This window comes from Acomys russatus, chromosome 9 (genome assembly GCF_903995435.1).
Source record: "Acomys russatus chromosome 9, mAcoRus1.1, whole genome shotgun sequence".
NCBI lineage: Eukaryota > Metazoa > Chordata > Mammalia > Rodentia > Muridae > Acomys > Acomys russatus.
This window is the reverse complement of record NC_067145.1, coordinates 14,796,001-14,811,497: the sequence shown is the minus strand read 5'-3', so window position 1 is coordinate 14,811,497 and position 15,497 is coordinate 14,796,001. Positions and strand designations below refer to the sequence as shown.

Sequence of the window (15,497 nt, the reverse complement as noted above, 5' to 3'; positions counted from 1 at the left end):
ATAGTGAATCAAAGCCCTTTAAAATGTGGAGACATTTCTACAAGCAATCCCCAGAAGAGATGTGTTTGCTTCAACAGGAAGCAATCCCACTGAAAATTAGCTCTCACAAGTTTCCTAAAAATATAAATAGTATGACAAAGTGTCAGCAAAGCAGCAGGCTGGACCATTTAAAGTGCAGTAACTGGCAAAGAAATGCAGCCTCCTGAAAGATTTAAATGTAATTATGTTTTAGATGTTAGGACAGAATTCCAACACTAACCAGGAAAGGGGTCTGAATTATACTAGTGTCTTGCTGAAGGTAACTAGAAACGCACAGGTGGGGTGTGAGTGTGTGTGTGTGTGTGTGTGTGTGTGTGTGTGTGTGTACATGGACATTCACATGTGCGCATCTGTGAAGTGTCTTTAGAAAACTGAGACATTATGATAACCAGGCTCCAAGGAAATAAAAGCAAGTACTTGAGGGCAGCTGGAGGACAAAAAGTATAGTCCCAGTAGAAAACAGGAAAAAAGAAAGAGCAAACATAGTTGGTAGGAATGGACTCTGTGAAAGAGTTTGTTCTAAGTTATGCATTTAATTTTTCTACTTTTTGAAAGATACACCATTAAAGAATGCCTAAGGTGCCCACTAACAGTCCTTGAGCAGATTCTAAGCGCTTAAGAGAAATAGATTGGCAAGCATTCTCAGGTGAGAAGAAAACCTAGAAGTGATTTACTCAGCATGCTTGTGCTGGATTACCATGTAAGAATGGCACCAGCTGAGGACAATACAGGCCATAAACTTCAAACCCCTACCCAGATCTAGCCAATGGACAGGATACTCTCCACAGTTGATTGGAGAGTGGGGTCTGACTTTCACATGTACTCTGGTGCCTCGTATTTGACCATGTCCCCTGAATGGGGAGACCTGGTGGCACTCAGAGGAAGGATAGCAGGCTACCAAGAAGAGACTTGATACCCTATGAGCATATACAGAGGGAGGAAGTCACCCTCAGTCACAGTCATAGGGGAGGGGAATAAGGGGAAAATGGGAGGGAGGGAGGAATGGGACGATACAAGGGAGGGGATAACCATTGAGATGTAATATGAATAAATTAATAAAATAAAATTTTAAAAAAGAATGCAAAAAAATGGTATATAAAGGAATTGTCACTCTAATGAAAATATGAATGTGAGCATCAATATTTTTGCTGGTACAAAGAAACTTTCAGCCCTTATTTAAAAAGACCACTAAAAGTAAAGACAGAATAGTCTCAATACCAAAGGCTAACCCCAAACAAAACGTCAATAACATTTAATTCTATGAAGGTTAGAGACATTGAAAGGTACAGTACAGAGGTCTGAAGGTATAGACAAATCTATAAGGCCTGAGGAAATAGCCAGCCCACAAAATAAAAGAAAAGTAATGCTGCTACAGACACTGTATCAAGTGACCCAGATATCGCTAGAATCCCTAGTCAAGATGATGGTGAGACACAACAGTGGATTTTCAATATATGCAAAATGGCCACATAATGTAAGAAAATATAATTTAGGAGTTTCACAGGAAGAAAACTCTCCAAAGAGAAAGCAGATTTTCATGTCAGAGTTGAATTTTGTTTTAGTTTAAGTTGATATTAACATTTATTTGCTGTCCTGAACATCCCTATGATCTAAGTAATCTAAGTACACTAAATGTCATCTACATGTATTTCAAATGCAACTACAAAAACTGCACAATAGTATCATTGCACATCACTTAATCAATATTTTTAGGCTACTATGTACACCTACTCTCTAGAAAAAAACTTGAATGTTTTTAAAGACTTCATTGATAAACTGCATTGTGGGTGGGGACTCAAGATTAGCAATATAGATTTAAATGAGATATGTGATAAATTCATGATTCCTATCATAATACTTATTATGTAGCTTATAATATTTTAAAAGGACATTAGTTTAAAAAGTTTCATAAGCATTTACTTTTGATAGGTTCTGGTTCTTTTGATGTATTTCAGAAATACGAATTCAGTTTTATTTGCCAGGAAATTTAAGAAGTTTATTTATAATTGCTATAATTTTTCACAATTTTGATACATGTCATTTCTCTCTAACTTTCTTTCTTTGTTCTTTTAAATTATATTTCTCTCACACATTACACCTTGAATGAAGTTTCCCTGTTCTTGTTTTTAAAGAGAAATGGAGAAGAGGGTTAGGATGATGTGGGGAGAGGAGAGAAGTGGGGTGGGTGGAATTGGAGCAGTGGAGGAAGGGGAAACTGCACTCAAAACCTTATTGAAACAGTTCATCATCGCATATTCCTTTAAGCCAATTCAATGCATGATGTGTATGCAGACATGAAATATCACAATAAATATATTGGAAGGAGCTGATTCCCATCATGAGCATGACCCTGATTTGCCAGTGTACAGTGGAGTATGTGACAGCATAGATGCTGAAATATCATGGGAAATAGATTCAGAACTTTAAAATATGACTGAACTAGTGAAATTTAAAAAATTGAGTTGATAAGGAATTACATTATTATATTGGTGAGAATATAAGTCTCTTTCCCTAGATAGACTGTGCCCCTGTTTACCACAATATGCAAATTGTTACATGACAAAAATGGACTCAAGTTTCTACATAACTCTAGATGCTAACACAATGGCAGGTATTGAGAGTGTGAATGCAATGAGAAGGAATTCTGTGGATAGAGAAATGTTAAAAGAGAAGAAGATCCAATCAAGGCACAAAATGTAACTGTTTTTGTTATGCCAGGAAATTAGAAGTATTTCTACTTTTCAGCAACCATTTCCCTGATTAGTCTTCAGTTGTTAACTCACATGATACTATACCAATGATGTGATCCACACTCATGGAAGGTGCCAAATCTGATCAGCATTTGTAATGTAGGAGTAGTCTTAAAGTATGACCTTTAAATTGTTAATAAGCTGTAATGCACTACAGTATGAATTCTCCATACACAGAGACCACTTTAAGGTATAGTATGATGATTTATTCCAATATATGTGTGTGAGTTTTGATGGTATGAAATGGAGCCTCCTGTATACGAAATGCATGGCTGTATTGAGATGATAAGTCAAAAAAGAAAACTCAGTGCCCTGCAATTCCATAAATTACTAATAGACATTACAGGAATTATGTGCTTCTTATATTAAGTGAGAAATCGTAATTTACTGTAAGTATCAAAACTATTTGAGCAATGCCACAGAAATGTGTACATATACAAATTATCTTCAGTGATATTTTTATGAAACTTCTTAGCACGGGGTATCATTCTCCTTGAAAACAGTGTTCACAGCTCATTTAAATTGGACAGAGTACCATTTAACTTATAAATAAGTGTGCAAAGATAGACCAGAAATGATTTGAGATATGCCTTTATCATCAAGAAAATTATTATTGTATAAGAGATGTATTCAAAATTTATAAGGTGGGCAATACTGTTTAGTTAGATGAATACATGACTAAGAGATGTTTTTCTAGCAGAAAATATTTCTGCAACTTGTGTTGATGTCTCTTTATGCACTAGATTTGATTATTAGAAAATTTGGTGCAATTGTACTGTGATGAAAATTCCATTTTCTTGTTAAAGCAAAGAGATGGGATGCTCAATGAAAGAGATTTGATGTATGAGTGCTTATATACATCATATGTTTAGATGGTCTGTTATATTTATTTACAACCCAAATAGTCATTTGCAAGAAGGACACATATACTTTACACTGTGTCAAAAAAGTAATTGAAGTTTCACATAAACCTGGGAAAACACTGATTTTCAGAAATCGAGCACCAACTGGTCAATTAGTCTTTAAAAGTTTCTGAGACTATATATCTAATATTTATTTAATAATGTTTCAAGTATATTTAATAATCATTTCTTCTTTCTTGGGTAGATAAAGTTTAGAATAAGCATATTGTTCAATATACTTATTTGATGGCTATTTCAAATGATTGAGAATTAAAATATATTGTGCTGATTTGCATACTGTACATATAAGCAAAATAATTCGTCCAGCACAATACAAAGTCACCATGGCAGGTATGTGGGTGTAGAGGAAAGCACCTAAATTTAGCATCCAGTTGTATTTCTCACGCTGGTCACTAGTTCTCTGAACAAAGCTTATACCTTTAAATTTATCCTTCTCCATCTCCATTCTTTCTTACTTGAAATCTTTATTCTACTTACTTTTTTTATATGTGCTTCATCTATTTTTTAAAAAAATTTATTAATTTATTCTTGTTACACCTCAATGGTTATCCCATCCCTTGTATCCTCCCATTCTTCCCTCCCTCCCATTTTCCCCTTATTCCCCTCCCCTATGACCGTTCCTAAGGGGAATTTCCTCCCCCTGTATATGCTCATAGGGTATCAAGTCTCTTCTTGGTAACCTGCTATCCTTCCTCTGAGTGCCACCAGGTCTCCCCATCCAGGGGACATGGTCAAAGATGGGACACCAGAGTTCATGTGAAAGACATACCCGACTCTCCACTTCACTTACCAGGAAACTGGGACAGAGGGGAGGACATCCTATTGGGACTCTAGATGAGAGAATCATGGGAGAATGGCAAAGTAGAAGGATCCAGAGGGTCCTAGAAACCTACAAGAAGAACATTATGATAGGCAGATTTGGGCCCAGGGGTCCCGCTCAAACTATGGCACCAGCCAAGGACAATACAGGTGATAAACTTTAAATCCCTACCCAGATCTAGCCAATGGACATCTGTTTTTTTTTATACTCACATATAGTTAAGATCATTTAGTATTTTTTTGCTAATCCTGGCCAATTTTTACTTTCATTGAGGTTTTCATATATTACATGTTTTCCTCTTAAGAGTCTATATAATATACAACTATGACACATATTAAGTCTATCAATCCTATCATGTATTTACCATCTATATATAAAAATGGATCTATTTGTGTTGATGGATTTGTAAACCTTTATTTTACTTTCTGACTAATATTGCATTACATGGAAGTAAAAAATATTTTATATGACTTAGGCATTAAGTAGCTGAAGATATGAATTTCGACATAAATAAAAATCCTCAGAGAAAAGAAAATATTGATTTGAAAATAAAAAGAGACATAAAAACCCAAATGCAGTCAAGGAACTAATAACTAAAACTCTCTCAAAGAAAATTTTAGCGCAAGATGAGTTCACATTTGAATTCTATCAACAGGACAGGGCTCTGCAACTCTGAATTGCAAAAGGTTGTGGTTTTCTATAATGGTCTCAGTCTGTTACAAATAAAAGTTTCCCCCATGAAAAGCAAGGACTGCCCTTCTCTGTGATTATATGGACACATCTACATAAACTGTAGTTAGGTATTATGCTTGTTTAGTAAAGTGGTAATTTAAGTTCTCCTCCAAGGTCAATTACTTTCCTAGTGCTGGGGAATTGGCTAGATTTCTAGTGTCAGGTATGCTTTATCATGCTGAGCAGACTATATGTCCAAAATAGAGAGCTGTAAGTTATTGCCAAATTATGTATGACATTAATACACCCACAGGATTGTTGTGCCATGCTGGTAATTGTTATGATTTATAGATGTCATAGCTAGGTAGGGCAGTTGGTACTTCCTTCACACATGAAAACTAGACCTCTCTGAGGAATCTTTTAGATCAGTTTAATATCATATCCTCTGGGCCCTATATTGGAAGTGCATGGCTTCTTCAGCAATAGGGAATTACTTCCATTAATAAGTGTTTTATTTTATTACATATACATTTATATTATTACACATATATCCAATAAACTACCTACAGCAAGAAACACCACAAAACAATCAGGAATTATATAAATGTTACATTGATAGTGTTTTGGACATGTGTATTTGGCAGCCTTGAAGAAAGCATCTTTCCTATCCTGGTGCCTCTGATACTCTGAATGTTAGGTCTATTGCAGTATCAGGGTGTAATTCAGGAAGGCTATCAAGTTTTGTTGATAAGGATAAGGAAGAACCAGGCAGCTGATTGGCATCTAAGGATGATTTGAAACTTGGGTCTTGTGTCAAGGCCTTAGGTGGGAAATTACAGGTTTCAACACCACGAGTTGTCTAAGTATTCAATGTTACAGCCTTGCCTAAAGGCAGCAGAAAAGCTTTGGGACCTGTCAACAGAGTTACACAAAAGCCAGTGAGACTAATAGGCTCCTCAAGAAAAAAAAAAAAAGCCAACTTTGACTGTGAAAAAGATTACCAAGAAGGCTACTAAGACACAAGGCTAAGTTCCTACTTCTGATGATGTTCTTCCCTTTCTATTTTCTAGACTTTGAGAGCTTTGACCTGCCTAAGGAGCACCAGATCACAAACCTCCCCTTGAGTGGAGCCCCTCTCATCATCCTGAATGAGGAGCGAGAGCTTGATGAACCGCTGCACCTGGAGTCCCCTGGCTCCTGAAAACACCCTTTCTACCGTGGGAGTCTAATCTGTTGCAATCTCCTTCTAACATTCTCCCTACCCTGGATGTTGAATTGCAGCCTGTTTGTTATAATACAGATATTTAAACTACTTACTCCCTTATAGTTTATGTACATTGTGTTAATAGACCATTTGTGTGTGTGTGTGGGATGCTAATTGTTAAAAATATATAAATAAAATTCTGAATGTAGATCAATATCTATTATATCTCATCATTATCAACTTAAAACATCTATCAATCTAGACCTAAAAACATCTTAACCTCTAAACAACTAAGCTTAATTATAAAGCTAAACTGTTTTGTCTTCAACACCATCAGAGACTTGAGAAGGAATAAAAATAACAAATGTTTTTAAATTAATCATTTAATGTCATCTATTAGTTTTAGATTTGGTATGCTTTAATTTTTTCAGTTATAGAGTTGAATCAGTACATCATTTATTTGTGGTCTTTCAAACTTTAGGTTCCCATTTACTTTTTTTTTTTTTTTATTCTGAGATACATATATTTATTTATTTATTTATTTATTTATTTTTTTTGCTTTTTTCGGTGTATTTATTGAAACAACTGCCTTTTCTTTCTTTTTTTTTTTTAATTAATTTATTCTTGTTACATCTCAATGTTTATCCCATCCCTTGTATCCTCCCATTCCTCCCCCCCCCATTTTCCCATTTTTCCCCTCCCCTATGACTGTTCCTGAGGGGGATTATGTCCCCCTATATATTCTCATAGGGTATCAAGTCTCTTCTTGGCTACTTGCTGTCCTTCCTCTGAGTGCCACCAGGTCTCCCCCTCCAGGGGACATGGTCAAATGTGAGGCACCAGAGTACGTGAGAAAGTCGTATCACACTCTCCACTCAACTGTGGAGAATATTCTGACCATTGGCTAGATCTGGGAAGGGGTTTAAAGTTTACCTCCTGTATTGTCCTTGGCTGGTGCCTTAGTTTGAGCGGGACCCCGGGGCCCAAATCTGCCTATCATATTGTTCTACTTGAGATTTCTAGGACCCTCTGGATCCTTTTATTTTGCTGTTCTCCCATGCGTCTCTCATTTAGAGTCCCAATAGGATGCCTTCCCCTCTGTCCCAGTTTCCTGGTAAGTGAAGGCTTTTGTGGGACATGCCCCTTGGGCTAGTATGCAGATATAAGTGAGTATATACCATTTGATTCTTTCTGCTTCTGGGTTAACTCACTCATTATGATCATTTCTAGCTCAATCCATTTATCCACAAATTTCGGGAATTCCTTGTTTTTAATAGCTGAGTAGTATTCCATAGTGTATATGTACCACAGTTTCTTTATCCACTCTTCTACTGAGGGACACTTAGGCTGTTTCCATGTTCTGGCTATTATGAATAAGGCTGCTATGAACATGGTTGAGCAAATTTTCTTGTTGTGTGCTGGAGCATCTTCTGGGTATATTCCAAGGAGTGGAATAGCTGGGTCTTGAGGAAGCCCTATTCCCATTTTTCTGAGATAGCACCAGATAGATTTCCAAAGTGGCTGTACTAGTTTGCATTCCCACCAGCAATGAAGGAGTGTTCCTCTCTCTCCACATCCTTGCCAGCATGTGGTGTCGCTTGAATTTTTGATCTTAGCCATTCTGATGGGTGTAAGATGGAATCTCAGAATTGTTTTGATTTGCATTTTCCTGATGACTAAGGAGTTTGAGCATTTCTTTAAGTGTTTCTCAGCCATTTGATACTCCTCTGTTGAGAATTCTCTATTTACTTATTTAATTAATTTATCTATTTATTAAATCACATTACAGCCTGATTCCATGCTTCTCCCTGCAGTCCTCAAAGTCCCACCCTATGTCTTCTCCCACCATTTCTCCTTCTTCTTCTCATAGAATAGGAGGTCACTAAGGAGTACCAACCCACCCTGGCATCTCAAGTGAGAGTATGACTAAATGTATTATCTTCCACTGAGGCCAGATAAGGCAGGCCAGCGAGGGGGAAATGATCCAAAGGCATGAAAGAGAGTTAGAGATAGCCCATACTCCCATTGTTAGGGGACCCACATAATTACCAAGCTCGCCATCTGCTACATATGTGTACAGGGTTTAGCTCAAATGCATACATGCTCTTTTGTTTGTTGGGTGATTTAGTCTCTCTGACCCAGCCCAGTTAACCCTGAAGGTTTTTCTGTGATGTCATTGACCTCTCTGGATCCTCCAATCCTTCCTCTGACTCTTCTATGAATCTTTCAGAGATCAATTTTTGTTTGGCTGTGGTCCTCTGCAACTGTTTTCATCAGCTGTTGGATGAAGCTTCTCAGAAGACAGCTATGCTAGGCTCCTGTCATGAGTGTCTTTCTGGATCCAGGTTACTCACACAGGATATTTTCTAGTTCCATACATTTACTTGCAAATTGCTTCGTGTCTGTTTTGGAGCTATGGATTTCAGTGTGTCCTGGACACTGTGTTATGTTGTGTTTTCCTTTGGTTGTGTGGATTTACACTTGTTCTGCAGCTGGTGGAGCTCGTTGGTAAGATTCTGCAACATATAGGAGGCTTAGTCTTGATGGAGGTAGACATAGAATTGAAGGAAGCTTTGAGATTTTATACCTTGGCTCCATTTGATATTCCCTTTCTGTTTCCTGAGTGTAGATGTTGTATAACCTTTCTTGCTTGCTCACATGCATTACTATCTTGATGGACTAATTGTGAAACTGTATGAAAAAGGAGGTCATTTGACCTCAAGTTGCTGTTGTTTTCTTAGGGTATTCTGTTACATCTACTGAAAAAAGTGATCATTCACAGTGGGAGTTCAAACGACTGGGAAGCAACTTGTGCAAGAACAAACTAACTCTTTTTCACGATTTCTAAAATGAATATGGGTACCACAAAGATGGACAAGGAGAAACAAAGAACTTGTAGGAAGATAAACCTGAGAAAGAAGATAAAGCTTACTAAGTGGTAAGAAAAACTCAAAGAAGTAGTAAGTGTTGTTTTCAAAACATACACACACAAACACACACACACACACACAAATAACTAGAAGCCGTTTCTGTTTCTTGCATAAAATACCCTGACAAAACACAACTTAGTGGAGGAAGGATTTACTTAGCATGCCTAACTCTGACTATAGTATCTCACAGAAGACATATCACAAGGGCAGAAGCTTGACCTGAATGATCTTGTCAAGAATTGAGTGAGATGAGTGCATAACTACTTAGTAGTGATCTAAATTTCTGACCTTTGCTCCATACATGATCTCAAATCAAGCAATGTTGGATTTTTCCACATCAATGACCATAATTGAGACACTTCTGCCCAGCCAAGCCCATAGGCCAATACAACCAGGATAATTCATCATTGAGACCCTCTTCCCAACTCATTCTGTTTTTCCAATTTGACAACTGAAACTGCCATCATCTCATACTGAGAAATGCTGTACAGGGAGTTAATAGTGTTTGAACCTCTCTAGAAGGCCAGATGATTTTGTGATGGATCCTGTCATTTTTAGTTTTTATAGTTTTAAATTACAAAATGAACAATAACATTAATTAATAGCCAAGTATCTGAGGGTGGGTCTATCAACTTGAAAAACATACCCTCCAGATTTTTCCAGACCATTTAGAAAAAGTCAGTGTAGCATAATAACCTTAGTGATAGGAATTTTCCTCTCTTAGCCTCATCAATTAGGCTATATACAGCAGTTTGTGGACTAATATGGGCTAGTTCCTCAGTTTCTGAATATATGTCCATAGCTATCAAGGTATCCATGTAGAATACTCAGATCCACCACACTTGCTTGAAACAGACACAGCTTACCAAAACATTAGGAGGGTGTCGGCCTTAAGAATAGCCAGATGTCATTCATTATTTGTGAAGAGTTTTACCTGAGACATATTATTACTCTTCTTAGGTTTTCAAAATACCTTGCTAAGTTTCTTAAAATACCAAAGTCTCCAAATGACTAATACTTCATAAAACATTAATTAATGGGGAACCCAAAATGCAGCCAAATGTGGCTACAAAGAAAGTGTGCTGAAAATAAATGAACAGTTGCACATTAGTCATGCCTAATGACTAATACAAGTAATATAACAAAAATTTGTACATTTGCTATTGTGTTTCAATATTAATAGTGTACAATACATTTAATTTGTTTGATATCTTTCCATATATTCAGTTAAACTTATGATAAGAATGTCTTCCAGTTTGTCACTTATTGAACACAAAAGCATGATCCATATGTGATATTACTCATGTATTTTAATTACATTCTACCTCAAGATGATGTTTAAAAATAATTACATTTGCAGTTTCATTCTAAATTTTATAAATTTTAGGCATTTGTATTCTAAATAAAAAATATGTAACAATGTCAGCCTATATTATGTATGTGTAGGCTAGTATCATAAATGTTAAATTCATTAATAAAAAAGCACTGAAGCTTTTTGCATGAAATTCTAAAGGGTATCAATAAATTATGTAATTTTAACTAGTTGTCTAAAAACTTAATGAACTCTGGTATAGTTATAAATTTATTTCTTTAAAAGATCATCTCTGTGTAATTTAAATTATTCTTTAAAATTATGTTAGTTACTCTCCACTTTAATTAAATTTATCAATGAGCTATCTTTATACTATAGCTCCAAGAGGAAATTGTAACCATTTTTATTTCTGTTGCATATAACAACAATATTACAAATTCAATATAATATTTTCAGCTTAAGAGCATACTAAAATTTAGCTAAAGGGTCATTTACCTAAAGAAATAATTTAATATAATTGCTTATATTTATAATGTCATAATTATGCTACATTGTTGAGTTTCAAAACATGTATTATATAAATAGTGGTAAAACTAAAAATCTAACGTAGAAAACAGAAAATCGCAATAAAAGCATGTTGTTCTGATGCTGGGTCTTGCCTAAGACTTATTAATGCTTCAAATATATACTAAATCCCATTAATCTCATTAATTTTTCTCACAATGATATCTCTTCATCTGTGCATAATGCTATTTAAAATTTTATTTTCATAAGCATTTCATTCTTTGAGAATTTCACAGAATGATACACACACACACACACACACACACACACATCTATAAATCTATATATCCCCAGCTCCTCCTCCATGTAACTCCTGCAAGATCCATTCCCACTTCCCTCTTCAGCAAAGTTTGTATCTTTTTAAATAGGGTAAATGTAGAAGGAATATCTTGTGTCTGTATGAAAGCATCACCTGCCAATAAAAATCTTATGACCTGTTAGCTGAGTAAGGATATAGGAGTTGGTATTTCCAGATCGAGAGATATGAACTCCTGGAGATAGTCAGAGATGGGAGAATCTTCCTGGGATTGCGAAGAAGATGGACATGAAACTGAGCAGAGGGAACCAGCCATGTGGCAGAACAATGGATAGAATAAGTGGAATATTAGCTCTGGACATTTAGGTAACATGCCTAGCTATGTTGCCCTAGGCTTTTTAAGCCTCTGAGATGACAATCTTTCAAATAATAGTTGCATTTAAAACCAGAAATGTATTTTCCCTTCAAATGATTAGACCAAAATAGTTTTTTTACAAAAGTTTGGCTTTCCCCATAGAATTCAAGCAATTATTTAATAAAACATCATACCTTGATATTTTAGTCATTATTTCAGTTCACAAGGTTTATAGCTAAATAAAACTGTTGACTTTTGTTGCTAAGCAGGACTCATAGCATTATCTAACAAATGAGAGATCTCAAGCGAAAGGAAGCTTCCAGGCCAGTACTAACGTGATCTCTCCATGTTTGACCAATGTTTATGGTGTACTCAGTAATGAGCTATATCATCCTGTGCTGGCTGACAAACAAGAGTGAGATGGAGAATGTAGGGAGAAAGCGAGACGAGAGTTTAGATGTTTAGCTTGGGGAGAGGAATGCAAGTGTAGATTGGGGCTTGGGGAAAGATAACTAACTCCAAAGATATTTGAAAAACAACATGGAAACCTTATTTTTTATATATAGGGACATGTAAAAGTTTGCCTACAAACTGTATTATGCTCCTCTAAGTGATCCTAAATTGCCAAGGTCAAATGTGGATGCTGTCATCTTTAAGTTGTTGGTAAGAAGTGTCCCACATATCATCCAAATAGTTTAGGCTATTGCTCTGGTTATTGGTTGCTCAGCAATAATTGATGGATTTACATATTTTTAAGAAAAAGACACACACACACACAGAGAGAGAGAGAGAGAGAGAGAGAGAGAGAGAGAGTGTTTATGTGTAATTTGTTGTGTCTCTGAAACTTTTCAGGTAAGTTAAATGTTTCATTATTCAAGTGATGGCTCTTTCCAGATACGTAATCAGAATTTTGTTTTAAGGTAATTAAATTTTATAAGTAAAATTGATTTGTTTGGCAATAAACAAGGATACAAATTATCACTGGTTAAGGAATCACATTTTCATAGGTTTATGAAGTTGACACAACTTGCAAGACCTTCATGTTTGTCTAACTTCATGGATGATCTCAACAATGACTTTGGAAAGCACCTTTGCTACGTTCTCACTGATCCATAAACATTTAATTGCTCCATATGCTGCAAATTCAATGCTAACTGAAGTGCAATCAACAGTTTGCATATCTCTGATTACCATATTTCTTTGGGAATACTTAATTAATGTTTTAAAGTAATTGAACAGTCTTTTTTACATTGATAATGGCCCCTTTATCCTTGATTTTACAGTTAGCCACACCTTCTGTGCCATGTCACATTCAGATGAAGGGCCACAGAGATGCTCATTTATAAATGGTCTTTCATGGCATGAAAGGAATGGTCGTTTAAGCGTCACTTCCTTGGTAACTTCCTTGAAATTTGATTTTTCTAAATAAACTAAAACATCAAAAAGTGTTTTTCAAGAAAATACTATCTCACTGATGTGCTTTTTCAACCTACTTAATGAGAAAATTAACACTATAATATTTATAAAGAAAATATTATTGTCATTAAATACGTAGAACCCAATGAAGCTCATGATTTTATGCTCTTATAAATGTAGAATACCATACAGTAAATATATTCTGACAGTAATTATTGTGCCTCTACTTTGAAAAGAAAGTACAAAAAGACAAAGGGGCTTCTGACTATAAGACATTAAAAACACTGACTTAGTTTCATGTATCTCCCATTATTACTGCTTTTAATGAAAAAAATGGATAACTTACACTATGTAACTTTAGAAGAGCATATAAAAGGAAGGAAAAAATAAATTGCCTTGATATTTATTTTTGTATTTGCTATTATTACATACATGCAATAGTTTGGATTGGTTGGTTGGATGGCTGCCTACAGCAGGTTCTGGATATGTCTACTTCCCAGACCCAGTACTCCAACTCATCCCCTCATCCACCTGAATGACAAGGTTCGGGAAAAAGACAACCACATTAACTCTAACACTGCCTCTTAATATTTAATTTGATTGAATTTTTGTTTTGTTTTCAGATAAAGGTATGAATTTATAGCTTTATGTGTAAATTCAAAAGTATGATATAGTCAATGTTATGGGTAGGGACGTGGGTTGTTTTCTCCTTTAACAGCTTTTCTTGCATCTTCTCTTACCCCGACAGCTGGATTTCAAGGAAGTAGTAGTCAGATTAGGTCCTGGTCGGGGGACTCCAGGCTTTGTGTTTTAATTTCATGGCAACTTCTGCAATAGGATTTATCTTCCACCTCTGGAACAGTCAAGAGCAATGGCAGTCATCTGTAATGTTTGGGGAAATCTCTTAGTCAACTCTGCCCAACAATTGAAAAGAGGAGGTCTCATTTCTTTGTGTTGGGGATTTTGTTAGATAGCTTGGCTCTTAGAGAAAGAAAGATCATCCCAGATGAGAAAATGCCATTTAAACTCCATACGCATATTTATACACTGACTATCATATATTATAAATATTCTGGAATAGAAAATTAATAGTTTGAGTCCTACAGCTTTATCAGAGCCAGTTACTCTCATTTTAGCCACTTCAGTCTTTCTTTTGCACTAGTCTCCATCCTCCATGTCTAATTGGAGACTTTGGAGGGAAGAAAGGGAAAACAATCTAAAAAAAATAAAAAAACAAACAAACAAACAAAAAACCCAATGAAATAGATTTCAAAAATTAACTTGTTATTACCACCTATGAACAAAGGGTGAAGTAAATTCTATGGAATTATGAAACTATTAACAAGTTCAAGTATGTAAAATGGAGTATTATGACTGTCAATTAGCCAAGGGCAGCAGCAAGGCTCCCACATAGGCATAACCGGAATATAGAGTGGTTGATAGAAAAGAGTTGTGGTGAGAATCAGTAGGTTGGAAGTAAGATTTCTTCACTTCTGATATATTTCATTTTGCAATGTTAAAAAAAAAAGAAAATAAATGAAAATAATCAATGGGGTTATCTATTTTTACTGTTTGTTAGAGACAAAGCAGCTGATTAAGAAGCACTGCTGGATTGCAGAAGACTGCAAAGCACTATCTGATGAAATACCAAGATTTGCAGACAGGTGGAGGTACAGGTTCCATAAGACTTTACAAACAAATTTTCATCTCAGCCTTCTCCACCCCCCCCCCCGACCTCAGTTATTCCTGTGAGTTGTCATACAAGACATTTCATCGACACAGGCTGCCCAGGCAGTGACAGCATCACCTTTGCATCTTTGTGGACAGTAAAGACCAAAATCATTTTACTTGACTGGGTTTCACTTTGTGAAAATTTCCAGATCTCTGGGCACACTGAAGCATACATTATGTATGTAAACTCCACAACCTTTTTACATTAACTTCGAAAAATAAAACCTGATTAAAGGAAAAGAATATACTCCATAAAAGTAAAAAAAAAAATGTAGTTTATCAGAATAATATAATGAAGAAAAAGAGCCTTCTTGTGCAGGCACTGTGATCCGTTTGTATATGTCTGTGAATATGTATGTACGTTGCCATGGAATATTACAACAATGAATATAATCTCAATCTCTATTTTATATAGCACATCCATGTACAAGAAAAATGGGAGCTTGTATGATTATTTTTGACATTCCACATATTACCAAAGTTTTGCAATCATTGCACAATTAAAATAATTGTACAATCGAGAAT

The 15,497-nt window shown here is 35.6% G+C and overlaps 1 pseudogene; it reads left to right on the top strand.

Moving 5' to 3' along the window:
- The first annotated feature begins 4,035 nt into the window (after positions 1–4,035).
- On the top strand, positions 4,036–6,512 carry LOC127193588 (securin-like; annotated as a pseudogene).
- Positions 6,513–15,497: the final 8,985 nt, after the last annotated feature.